This window comes from Lathamus discolor, chromosome 3, assembly GCF_037157495.1.
Source record: "Lathamus discolor isolate bLatDis1 chromosome 3, bLatDis1.hap1, whole genome shotgun sequence".
In the NCBI taxonomy this organism is placed as follows: Eukaryota; Metazoa; Chordata; class Aves; order Psittaciformes; family Psittacidae; genus Lathamus; species Lathamus discolor.
The window spans coordinates 57198727-57211522 of record NC_088886.1 but is presented as its reverse complement, the minus strand read 5'-3'; positions in this window follow the sequence as shown (position 1 = coordinate 57211522).

Sequence of the window (12796 nt, the reverse complement as noted above, 5' to 3'; positions counted from 1 at the left end):
ACAAGAGAGACCGGAATATTTTTGTGAAGACATTTTTTCAAAACAAATGTCTCCTTTATTTTTATTTTAAAAGCTATGTGAAAAATTTCATTCCATCATCATGTCTGTATGTTAGGTCTTTTCAGCATACTTACTAGCTTATCGGTATCTATTTTATACATGGTCACATAGGTTCATACAATTTACATCATTGTCTTCAATGTTCTATGTGTTGTTCCCAGTACTCCTGTACATGCAATTTACAGGTAACAGAGTTCTCATGCATAATAACAGCAAAATTATTACATGGAGCTAACTTCAATAAGGTAATCTCATCAATTTAGATAAAGAGAGAAATATGTGCCAACACTATCATTTTACAGTATCTACCCTCTGGGAAACCTTGCTCTTTTGCCTCAGGTGACAACAGTCCTCTAAGCTGGAGGTCCAGGTTTGGCCTTGGCATTTAATGCACGATAAGAGAAGTTAAATATATTCATTAAATCACAGACAGGACTGTCAAATTTTGTAACTGGATTATCAGAGAACATCACAAAACCCCAGCCCGGCTGGCTGGTTCTGAGACAAATCAGTTCTCCCTATATCCCTATCTTCTTTCCTACACCCTTGTAGCCTTCCTGATATTCAAGTTATGGAAAACATCTTAACACATTCAAAGAGCTCCATTCAAGCTCCTAAAAGGAATGATACTCAGTGACTAGCACCACTGGCAAACAGATGCTTAGCAAATTAATGAAATCCTTTACCATCTGAGAGTAGTGCAAAACGCACACCAAGAGTCAAAATAAGCATCACTTTTCTTTGATTAAACTTGCTTTAAAACAAATGCATACACCGCATATCATGAAGACAATAGAATATCTGCAGAGAAATTCGAACTTGCAGAAGAATTACATGGAAAACCTCCAAACACATTGTACCCAAGCAACAAGAGATTGTGCTCGAATAATGCTTTGGAGATATTTTTTCTATCGTGTTTTCATTTGGGATTTTTTATCTTTTAGTAACAGGCATATGTAGAAAAAAACACTTAGTACGTGCTTTGCTGTTTCAACACTGCAACCACCTAACAGGCCACCTCTTGCAGCAATACCTATCTCATCCAGGGACACAACTGCAGAACAAAGTAATCAATCTCCCTCTCTCCTCCTCTCTTGGTGTGTGCAGGCATTCACCAGTTTTGCAGTTCCTCCCAAGTTCAGACTTGCCCTGGAAATTAAGGCCTTTTTAGTTGCCTTTTGGCTGACTACTTTTCTGGATTTGCTTTTCTGATACTTCTTTCAGCCCTTGCATATGCTGCAACTTGACCTATTTTCCTCTATTTCCTACCTGAGTTAACCCTATTTTGTGCAAATCTTGTTAAGCATGGTATTAAAGAATGAAGGATCAAAATCATGCATGAAAACTTGTTCTTGTGTCCAGTGAAGTATTGGTCAAATGCACTGAAAAAGTAGTGCCGAGTTCTGTGCCAGACTGACCTTTCAAATCACATATCAACAGATACTCTAATGTGCAAATGAAGAACACGGACTGAGGTCCTTCTTTTTGTATTCTTTTGCACCTTCCAAACTCCCAGAAATGTATCACTTAACAAATTTGATCTCAAAGAACATACAGAGGATATGTCAGACTGAATAACTAGATAGTATATGGTCATAAGGCAGTATTTGGCTGCAGTGCTGCAAGCTACTTTCCTTCAAGGTGAACAGAAAACCCTTGCAGTTCTTTGCCTTTGAACCACTGCTCCCTCTTCCCAACCCAGACCCTGTCCAATTTTTACAGTTTGCCCTTGAAGATGGTTTCAGGTAATAAAGCTGAATGTGATCCCATTTCATCAAAACTCAAATAGCTGGCATAGAATTAATCTTGCAAAAATGAGACAGGTGATAAGTTAGATAAGAGCCAAGCCTCCTTACTCTTATTCAGGACACTCTCAAGCTTCAGCCAGAGAAATAGAAATCTATGAAAGGGTACCTTGCTGAACTGTGATGGACTGTATCTAAAAGAAGATTAAGCCACAAGATAGGCATACCTTGATGGATTTATTCCATTAGTCTGCAGAAAAGAGGGACATTAATGTGAAGCAATTCTAGTTTAAATCACTGAGCCAATTTTATTTTGGCCTTAACTAAGTTGGATCTCAACAGAACTACAAGTAGAATAAATCTGTTTTCTGGGATTGATGTTTTGATTGTGTGGCTTAAATATTTTATTATTTACCTAATAAGTTAATTTTATATTACCTTTTGGTCTAGAGTAAGGAGACTAATTTCCACTCTTGTGGTCAAAGCCATTATCTCCAAAGCACTTATTCAGATGGTACATTTCACTTTACATTTTATTCTAGCTTCAGCTGTATTGTTTTCTAATTATATTTCTAGTGGAGGTTTCACCCTTCTATCTGTATGATCTGAATTATTCACAGTTCGAATTTTTACTGCACCTGAATTACAAGTTTGGAATGTTGCTTCACATGTGATTAATTTGAGTAATTGCCAAGAGTCTGCCAAGCAGCCCATGTTCACTGAGATGAGGCTTTATAAATGAGACAGGCAGTGGCTCTACCAGGAGAGTTAGTGCAGCAGAGAAAAAGACTGCAATAGCCAGTGGTGTTTTCATGCGTAATTCCAAAATGCATTGTTCTCCAATTAAGGAAATTAATTAAAATCAAGCAGATGGTAATCAAGGCATATGGCAATATAATTTCCCCTAGCACATACATTACTCTCAGGTACTATCAATGTACAGTGTTGGTTTTACACAGTTAATTTAGCTCCAGGATACACTATCCTGACTTTCTGTGTCTTAATATATTCTTCTTGCTTATTTTTCAATTTGCTTCTCATCTAACTATACAATTAATCTGTGGAACACATAAAAGAGAGTGGCTATGAAATAGAGAATTTATGATGGAAAATTTTTCCTCTTTTCCTCAAACAAAAAGCTAGGTTAGCAAGTATTTCATCAATGGAAATGCAACTTAATGTCATTGTGATGTGCGGTGTGATGTTATTGATCATGTAATATAACGAGAACGATAACCATATTAACACTGAAAACTGAGAATGTTGTTCAGTTTATCACACATTTAATATTCTCTGTAAAAATGCTGGACTCAGAAATTGCATCGTTTGTTATTTTCCTTCTAAACACCTCAGAGTTCCCAAGGGAAGGTAAAATAACAGACCAGGAAGCTCCTGGAATGAAAAATACCTGACAAAACCTAAAAATCAAACACTCAAACCAACCTTTCCCCACTTCCTTCGTTTATCAGCAAACACTTCAGAATCAAAGAGATGCTTAGAACATCCAAGATCAGTTTCCCCTGTTGTAAGGGATGAAATTTCAAGAAATTACAAGTCACAGCAGCTACAGTGGCTTTTTCACCTCCAGATATTCGAAAGTGTTTGATTATGTTGCTCTCCTTAACAAAGATGTACATGCACACTCCAGATACTACTTATGATGGAAGTAATGCATAATTGTCATCAGATTTTAACGCAAACAGATGGTGAAACATCCTTTCAAGTCGTTTTTTATCCATCCCAGCTCATAGCAATACCTTGTTCCCCTTCCAAGGCTCTAAATACACTCCATTTATAATTGAGCTTGTCAGAAATGTGTCAAGTATTAAGACTAAGTATCTGGAAACCAATGTGTTTATGACTAACAAAAAAACACATAAGGAAAGAGTTGATTTTTAAAGCACCATTCAATTAGACCCCCTTACCATCCTAAGGCATGAAAACAGGTTAAAAAGAGGAATAAACAGTTTCACAAGGAAGATCTGCTATGACTTGATGCTCTGGAGGAAAATTCAAAGTGTAATTCTCAAGTGTACAGCTAACTTCTGGCTGCATCTCATAGTGATACTTCAGGCATGGCTGAGGATCAAAGGCTACATCACAGTCGATCTCTCCTTGCACAAGAGACACTGGCCTGGGCTTATTAGAGGGAATTCCTGTATAAAGGTCTGCTCCAGGTTTTACTATACCGAGCTTGGCGGGGCCTAAAAAGACTACAAGTCCCAGTGCAAGATGCCTGTCCACCTTGCTCTATTTTGATTTGCTATGTCCAAGAAATCAATGTAGCCTAAATGTGTAAGTTTCACCACAATTCATGTTTGTCATCAACAAGACCATCTTGATTTTTCTGTTACCAATACTCCTGTATAGTACCTGAGTTCCTATAAATAGTACTTTGGTATTGTATAAATAAGCTCATATTTATTTTGAGTACTACAACCCTGAGCTATTAACTAACATATTCTAAGTGCAAATAGAGGAATCACCAAGAAAAATATGGAGGAAAACCTGGAGTTTTTCCAGATACCAAAAGGTTAATCTCCCCTCACCTATTTGTCTGGTAAACTGTGCTGTTTCAGAGGCAAGCAATGAGAATTTTCACCCCATGTATGAATTTATCATTATCTACTTTGAACACTGAACATATGTTCTGTTAGTATAATACCCTCGAAGCCTGCAAAATAATTATTCATTTTAACAGGTTAAGCAGTAATAAAGTTCTCTCTGAGGACTTGAAGAGCGTTTTTTTTTTTTTTACCTTTCTTTTTCAATGGCGATTAATTAAACATATCCTATATGTATTCTATCCCTTTACACCTTTGCTTTTAGATACTTAACCAAAAAATACAACCATGCAAATAACTTCTTATTTAAAACTATTAGAATAACAAGGCTGAGAGTGTATCATGCAGAGTCGTATTGCTGTGGTTCATAAACACCATGATTCATTATGATCGTGGGTACAGCTGTTCTAAAGTAATGACTTTTTGCACCAAAGTTTAAAGCTAAACAGAAAAACAAGGAAACCTAACAAACTTTCTGTAAAGTGCTGTAATTCCATCCTTATTCTTGCATCCAAAAGGCTTCTGTAAATCCGTATCAACATGATTTGGGGGATACTTAAGTGACTTCATAATTATAATGTCGAAGCTCCTGGCATCATTGGAAGTGCTTAAAATGAGAGATACATACTCTGAGAAATGAACAGCTATTACGTACATAAAAGACTATTTGCCCAGCTCTGCAATGTATAATAGAACCTTAGGAAAGCTGTTTAACGTGTTTCAAACTTCCATCTGTAAAATGAATGTAGTATCTATTAATCAAGATGATCATGATGTGACCAGCCAACGTTTACAGAAACTTTTCAGTTTGTCACATTGACAGAATAATGCCAAGGTAATCTTCTAAATGAATTAAAAAAAAAAAAAAAAAAACAGAAAAAAAGGACCTTGCAAATTCAGGTTGCAAGCAAATCGTAGAATCACAGAATGGTTTGGGTTGGAAAGGACCTCCTAAGATCATCTAGTTGCAACCCCATTTAACAAAGTAAAAATGAGAGTCTCCTGTATGCTTTTGTAATCATGTTAGCTTGCTTTCATCATACTGTACAGATACAATCTAAACGCAAAAGCAGACCAGAGAGAAGTTCGATCTGCAACCCTGTATGTAATCCTGTTATGCAAAATGATTATTTGTCCATCTCTGGTTTTTCTCCTCTCACTGGGCTTTATACTGAAGTATTTTATTTGTTATAACTCTTTTGTATAAATGTCCTTTCTTACCATCTAACAAGTCCATGAAATCTCCCAGAACTGTAGACATGTTAATGTAGAACTCAAAACAAAACAGAGAATAAAAATATAGATCAGGCAGCAAAATAACCCTTGTTGCAGATTAACCATATACAGTGAAGATAGATTACAAGAGGCAGTGATGAGAATCGTGAATTGGGGAAGCTGTTAAGTAGAGCACTGCAGAAATAGCTCCTTTTCAGCAAAAAAAGAAGATTTGCCTCCTTGTTTTTGAAAGTCAAAAGATCTTCCCTAAATAGCAGTACAACTTCTCTTCACTGTTCAAACAATGGCACTAGCTATGGAATGATTCCATAATAATGGGATTTCCTTCCTGCTCTTCTAATTAAAGTCAGCTTATCACATTTAGTAAAGACTACCAAAAATCTCCAGCACACATTTTTGAGAACGCCACAAAGATATTAGATATTTCTAACAGCAATGGGATCAGAAAATAATAAGCCTTTGACCGTTATCAATTTATAAACCCAGCTTTGCCTATACTATAAAGAGTGAAAATGGTATGATTAATCAACATGGAAATAGAGAATTGAGCATCAAACCTGACCCTCTTCCTTCTCCCCATTCAGTCTTTATGTGCTTCAATGCCAAATCCATTGTAGCCAAACAGATTTTCTATAGATATTTAAATGGACAGAAGCAGACCACATATACACTTTCCAGTTAGAAACACTGTTGTCCCCCACTCCACTTTTTGGTACAATTTTCTTATGGCTTTAAGGAATAAAAATCTATTCTTGTGTGAGCTGAAAGTGGAGTTTACATGCTGATGCAGTTCATTTGCCAGAAAAATCTAGAAAAATTCAGGAAAAAAATGAAAAATAATTACTGTAGAGCAGTTTCAAGCAAAACTAGCATGGAGTACTTGATTTTTTAAAAAAGCTAAGGGCTTCTTCCATCTGTTTTTTCTTATTCCTTATGTACTAAATCTGACCGTTTAATTAGAAAACTAAATCAATTGAAGGGAATGGTTCACTGGAGATCAGAAGTCAGGCACTTCCTTCCTCTGAATAAAGAGGATATTGGGTATAATAGAAAGGAAGGAAAAGGATTTCACTTTCTCACTCTATCAATGCAATTAAGTAGTAGGTTGGTGAGTAAATGAGAGATTCAATTCCCTACAGTTTGATGTTCAGCCACAAAAAGTGCTTTGTGAAAAGTGGAGAATGTCACACATAAACTGTACACCAGTAGCTAAATTCAGAGTTTACCTTGTTATTTGCTGCTCAATATTACTGTTGTGACATAGTGAAAAATGGCTTCCCTATTGTGCCTTAGAGAATATAACATATCGTCTCACTGCAATCAAATGAGCTTTCAGACCTCTACCAAGGTCTTCCAGATTATTAGAGGAAACAAAATGGGTTATAGGCATTTTAATTCAGTCTTACTCTCTTACAGCTTCCTATCTGCCATCTGTTAACTAAACCAGAGATCTTAAATGCTGCTATAGATTCAAGTTTTCTACTGCACCCAGATGTCTTCTTTGAAAAGATGTTACCAATTAAGTTGCTACCAGTTCTATTTTAACATATTGCAGACTGCAGACTTTTTCACATTACTGTCCACATCGAGAAGTGTTTATGGGTGTGTTTATTTCCAGGCATACAAATGCAAACATCAGTGTATGACTATGGCTTTTGAAATATACTGTAATGATTCATTGTCAAAATTCAAGATCATAGAATCATAGAATCATAGAATGGTTAGGGTTGGAAAGGACCTCAAGATCATCTAGTTCCAACCCCCCTGCCATGGACAGGGACACCTCTCACTAAACCATCCAACACAAGGCTTCATCCAACCTGGCCTTGAACACTGCCAGGGATGGAGCACTCACAACCTCCCTGGGCAACAGATTCCAGTGTCTCACCACCCTAACAGGAAAGAATTTCCTCCTTATATCCAATCTAAACTTCCCCTGTTTAAGTTTTAACCCATTACCCCTTGTCCTGTCACTACAGTCCCTGATGAAGAGTCCCTCCCCAGCATCCCTATAGGCCCCCTTCAGGCACTGGAAGGCTGCTATGAGGTCTCCACGCAGCCTTCTCTTCTCCAGGCTGAAAAGCCCCAACTTCCTCAGCCTGTCTTCATACGGGAGGTGCTCCAGACCCCTGATCATCCTCGTGGCCCTCCTCTGGACTTGTTCCAGCAGTTACATGTCCCTTTTATGTTGAGGACACCAGAACTGCACACAATACTCCAGGTGAGGTCTCACAAGAGCAGAGTAGAGGGGCAGGATCACCTCCTTCGACCTGCTGGTCACACTCCTTTTGATGCAGCCCAGGATACGGTTGGCTTTCTGGGCTGCGAGCGCACACTGCCGGCTCATGTTCATTTTCTCATTGACCAGCACCCCCAAATCCTTCTCTGCAGGGCCGCATCGAGCCATTGACCACAACTCTTTGTGTGCGGCCGTCCAGCCAGTTCTTTATCCCCCGAGTGGTCCATCCATCAAATTGATATCTCTCCAATTTAGAGAGAAGGATGTCGTGTGGAACAGTGTCAAACGCTTTGCACAAGTCCAGGTAGATGACGTCAACTGCTTTACCCTTATCCATCAATTCTGTAGCCCCATCATAGAAGGCCACCAAATTGGCCAGGCAGGATTTCCCCTTAGTGAAGCCATGCTGGCTGTCACCAAGCACCTTGTTGTTCTTCATGTGCCTTAGCATATTGTCCAGGAGAATGTGCTCCAAGATTTTACCAGGCACAGAGGTGAGACTGACTGGTCTGTAATTCCCTGGGTCTTCCATTTTCCCCTTCTTGAAAATGGGGGTTACATTTCCCTTTTTCCAGTCGTTGGGAACTTCACCTGACTGCCATGATTTTTCAAATATGATGGCCAGTGGCTTAGCAACTCCATTCGCCAGCTCCTTCAGGACCCGCGGATGGATTCCATCAGGTCCCACGAATGGTTAGGGTTGGAAAGACCCTTAAGATCATCTGGTTCCAACCCCCCTGCCATGGGCAGGGACACCTTCCACTAGACCATGTCACTCCAAGCCCTGTCCAACCTGGCCTTGAACACTGCCAGGGAAGGAGCATTTACCACTTCTTTGGGAACCCTGTGCCAGTGTCTCACCACTGTCACAGTTAAGAAATTATTCTTTATATCTAACCTGAACTTCCCCTGTTTAAGTTTAAACCCATTCCCCTGTGTCCTATCACTACAGTCCCTGATGAAGAGTCCTTCTCTGGTATCCTTGTAGGGCCCCTTCAGATACTGGAAGCTGCTCTGAGGTCTCCATGCAGTTTCTTTTCTCCAGGCTGAACAGCCCCAACTTAATTTTGCTCTTAGCTCATAGGCCTGGGGAGCTATCTGGTTACTTTTTCAATATTAAACAAAATAACAGGCTAATAATCCTTACCCTGGCTGTCACTAAAACTTGCAGCTGCAACACATTTTAATAAACAGAAAAACATTTCTTCAGTCTCAGTTTGAGATCCCACAGAGAAACCTGTGAGGGGAAAATCATTTCAGCTGAGTCAAAAATTAAATGAGGTTTTCAACAACTTTTGCACTTATTTAAGTAACACAAGGAAGTATCCCTTGTAAGAAAAAAGTGATGAGAACAATACTGAATGAGAAAATTATTTTCAACTGACTTATGAGAATAACTTAGCAAGTGTCACTTTGACTTTTTCAGACTTTCACAGGCAGAAAGCATCTTGCAGAGTGAAGAAGCACCTAAGCACACAAATAAAACACCTCGCGTAAAAGCCAACACAGTAGAGTTAATCTCCTTTCTACTGGTTCAGAACAAGACAACAACTGGCACTTTATCTGATAAAATGGCTTTAAATAGATGCTCTTTTGCAAACTAACTCTGAGGCTATCCTGCAGAGAAGCTTCAACAGGAAACAAAAAGAGCTATATTTGCAGTCCCACTTTCAGAACTATATGCTCATTGCTGGATCCACTGCCACTAGTCTTTGCAAGCTCTATGCCACTTTAGAAATAAAATTCAATAAGGCTCCAGAGAGTAGGTCACATTCACTCAGAACTGCAAAATTAAACCCAATCAGTTACAAGCATACCTTCTTTCAGATTTTAATTTCTGTGGCTGTTGCCCAGTTCACATTTAAAACTCTTTTCCAACAACAGGCTTTTATGAGTTAGGATTGCAACTTCACTAATCCCAGAGACAGGTATGCCTGTGACTCATGTGTTGCCAGAGCCTTTGCACAGCAGTTTGCAAAAGCACCCCTGCAAAACATAGTCATCCCTTGGGCCGACGAGAAAACTAAATTTCCTAAGCACTGGGTACACCTACACTATCAACCAGAAATGTACTAGTGAAATTAGTGCTGCTCCCACAATAAAACCTGCTGCTCCCACAACTGGCCAGGTGCCCCTTTCCATGCTGTGCCGCTTTTCTTGCAAAGCCTGGGCTGTGCCAGTTGCGGCAGCTCTACACTGTAGTCCCATGAAGAGCACACATGCTTGCTATGGTTTCATGTTTTCCTGAGTCTGTGGCTAGTAAGAAAGGGCTGTAAGCTCACACAATATTCATACAGCCACTTATGCACTACGAAGTTTAGTTTTGCATCTGCAGAATTAAATCCTCGTCTGAGGCAATTTCTAATGGGTATCTTCTCAGAACTTACTGTCCATGAAATCCTGGGCTTTCCTCAATAGAAAATCATGCTTCATTGGGCAGAATATCTATTCCTACTAATCAACATTTTCAAACAACAGGGTCAAAGCAGTTCTATTGTCGTCATTTTCTCCTTACACTGAATTAACGGCAACGTTTCCAATGTCCTTCTATTGCCATCTGGTGCTCGTAGCATGTAAATGCACGTGTTCAAGCATCACGTCCTTCCAGTACCAGGAGCCCGTGAGGGATGCCGGAGAGGGACTCTTCATCAGGGACTGTAGTGATAGGACAACGGGTAATTTAGGCTACACATTAGGAATAAATCCTCTGCTGTGAGGGTGGTGAGGCCCTGGCACAGGGAGCGCAGAGAAGATGCGGCTGCCCCATCCCTGGCAGTGTTCAAGGCCAGGTTGGAAAGGGCTTGGAGCAACCTGCTCTAGTGGAAGGTGTCCCTGCCCATGGTAGGGGGTTAGAACTGAATGAGCTTTAAGGTCCCTTCCAACACAAACCACTCGGTGATTCTATGATATATTTCAAAACTGCAGTTTTTAATCCAGGCTCCCAGTGTCTGTAGGTCCATGGACTATTTCTAGGACTGCAAAATCTAACTACAAACTACATTCGCTCTCAGCAGACTTAAATTTTCAACTCAGTGGTCCATTCCTCTGGGAAACTTTTACAAGTCTAAGCATCGAATAACACTGATAATCAATATATAAATATGCATATGCATATATAATGACATGTACATGCATAGAGTGTATGTATATGTGTAGGAAGTCACAATGTATCTAAAATTCACCTGCAGCCTCAAGATAAAACCCAAGAATGTGGCTTCTATGCAAGCAGAAACAAGGTGTAACATGCTATTTCTTCTATTTCTCTCTGCACTCACCATCCTCCCCATTCCGGTAGCATTAACACAGATACAAAACCACTAAATCATCCTAAACACAGTGAGGTATTTTGGCATGTATTTCAGATAACTTCTGAGTTCTAAGTATATTAAGTCCATACTTTCCTAAGATTTTTCCACTAACTTGAAAACTTAACATAAAATTCAAAAAGACATCTATGATTCTGGTATTAACTGTTGATTTATGCAACTGGAGCATTAAGAAAGTTGGTTTGTATTGGGAGAGATGGGATAAACTCACCAATTTTGTAAACAGTCAAGGTGTATTTTACAAGTTTAATGTTTTAGGAATGGCTCCAAAACCTGAGGTATTTAATACATCTTTCAACTTCAAAAATAATATGGATTAGTGCAGATTACGGTCAATAAATTGCATGCTCTTAAAATTAGATTGCATCCTAAATTTCAACCATTTTTTTCCATGCTTCACCTGTCCTTAGGAAACATGCTAGAACAAGGATCATAGAGTATTTTTATGGCAGTATAATATATTCTGACCTTTTTCATGGTCACTGTATTAGAAGGAATGTAAGGGACAACAGAGACAACATGTCTCTGTCAACTACCAGATGATAAGATTCGGTCCATGCAGAAACCCAGCTCTGTCTGTGAGCTCTCCCTCTGTACCTGTTTGCAAATGCAGTCTGTCTTGCGAGTACTTAACCTATCTCTGCCTTTCCTGGCATCAAAGCTGTCTGTCTTTTGTAAGGAGTTCCTTTCACATTCTAATACCCTCTCCACTTATTGCCAATGTTCTTATTTTGATAAATAACAAGACTTTTCCTGAAAAAGAACATTGCTCCATTTTCTCCATTGCTCTTCCCCTGAAGGTAACATTTCACTTAAAAAAAACCCCAATATTCTGAAACACTAGAATCATAGAATCATAGAAGAGTTAAGGTTGGAAAGGACCTCAAGATCATCTAGTTCCAACCCCCCTGCCATGGGCAGGGACACCTCTCACTAAACCATCCCACCCAAAACTTCATCCAACCTGGCCTTGAACACTGCCAGGGATGGAGCACTCACAACCTCCCTGGGCAACAGATTCCAGTGCCTCACACCCTAACAGGAAAGAATTTCCTCCTTATATCAAATCTAAACTTCCCCTGTTTAAGTTTAACCCATTACCCCTTGTCCTGTCACTATAGTCCCTGATGAAGACTCTCTCCCCAGCATCCCTATAGGCCCCCTTCAGATACTGGAAGGCTGCTATGAGGTCTCCACGCAGCCTGCTCTTCTCCAGGCTGAACAGCCCCGACTTTCTCAGCCTATCTTCATACGGGAGGTGCTCCAGTCCCCTGATCATCTTTGTAGCCCTCCTCTGGACTTGTTCCAACAGTTCCATGTCCTTTTTATGTTGAGGACACCAGAACTGCACACAATACTCCAGGTGAGGTCTCACAAGAGCAGAGTAGAGGGGCAGGATCACCTCCTTCGACCTGCTGGTCACGCTCCTTTTGATGCAGCCCAGGATACGGTTGGCTTTCTGGGCTGCGAGTGCACACTGCAGCCGGCTCATGTTCATTTTCTCATCGACCAGTACCCCCAAATCCTTCTCTGCAGGGCCGCTCTGAATCTCTTCTTTGCCCAGTCTGTAGCTGTGCCTGGGACTGCTCTGTCCCAGGTGTAGGACCTTGCACTTGTCATGGTTGA